This window comes from Otolemur garnettii, unplaced genomic scaffold (genome assembly GCF_000181295.1).
Source record: "Otolemur garnettii isolate 467f Iridium unplaced genomic scaffold, OtoGar3 scaffold00053, whole genome shotgun sequence".
Taxonomy (NCBI): domain Eukaryota; kingdom Metazoa; phylum Chordata; class Mammalia; order Primates; family Galagidae; genus Otolemur; species Otolemur garnettii.
In genome coordinates, this window is record NW_003852448.1 from 9,246,431 (window position 1) to 9,247,317 (window position 887).

The window sequence follows — 887 nt, forward strand, 5'->3', positions numbered from 1 at the left end:
TATGTGTGGAGACTGGGGGAGGGAGGAATCTTCCTATATTGCCCAAGCTAGTCTTGAACTGGCTTCAAGTGATTCACCCACCTCAGCTTCCCAAAGTGTTGGGATTGCAGGAGTAAGCCACTATATTTATCTAAAGGTCTTTTAAGAACAGCGTTAACTAATATGTTAGGTCTAATTTCTGGTCTTTTGCTGTCCTAGGCCAAGATGAGCCCCGTTCTGTAACCTCCAAAGTATAAGAGGATACTACATATAAGTGCCTTCTGGGGGAAATCAAGCAAAGAACTGAGTGCCACAATGGGGCTTAGTGCAGAGCAGAGAGAAGCCCAGCAGTGTGAAGGAAGATGCAAGCAAATCTGAGAATCCAGACAGCAGGAAAGTGAGGGAGAAACTGACAAAGGAGAATGAACCTGTCCTCACTCCCAAATCCTTGACAGGTAGGGTAGGAGCTGCTGCTTCTGGCACTATTGTAGGATAGGGCTTCAAGCCACTTTTTGGCTAAAGGACATCAACTCTATAGGGCTGAAAAGTGTGGGGACACCGGGATGAGCAACACTGGCTTACACTTCTAACACTGGTACAGAGTCTCGCTTGAATCTTAGACAAGAGACAAAGGCAGTCTATGACCACAGGAGATAGTGAAACCTATAGAAATTATTATACTGAGGGGTGATATGGGTTTAAAATATATCTAGAGGTTTGAACAGAGATCCTCAACCTTTGGGATGGAAATCTCGGCAGGGTGGGTTGGGGTGTGTGATCCCAGGACCCCTCCTATCAAGCGTGACTGGTTTAGAGATATCAGTCCCTCGGCTCAGCACCTGTGGCTCAAGTGGCTAAGGCGCCAGCCACGTACACCTAAGGTGGTGAGTTTGAATCCAACCTGGGCC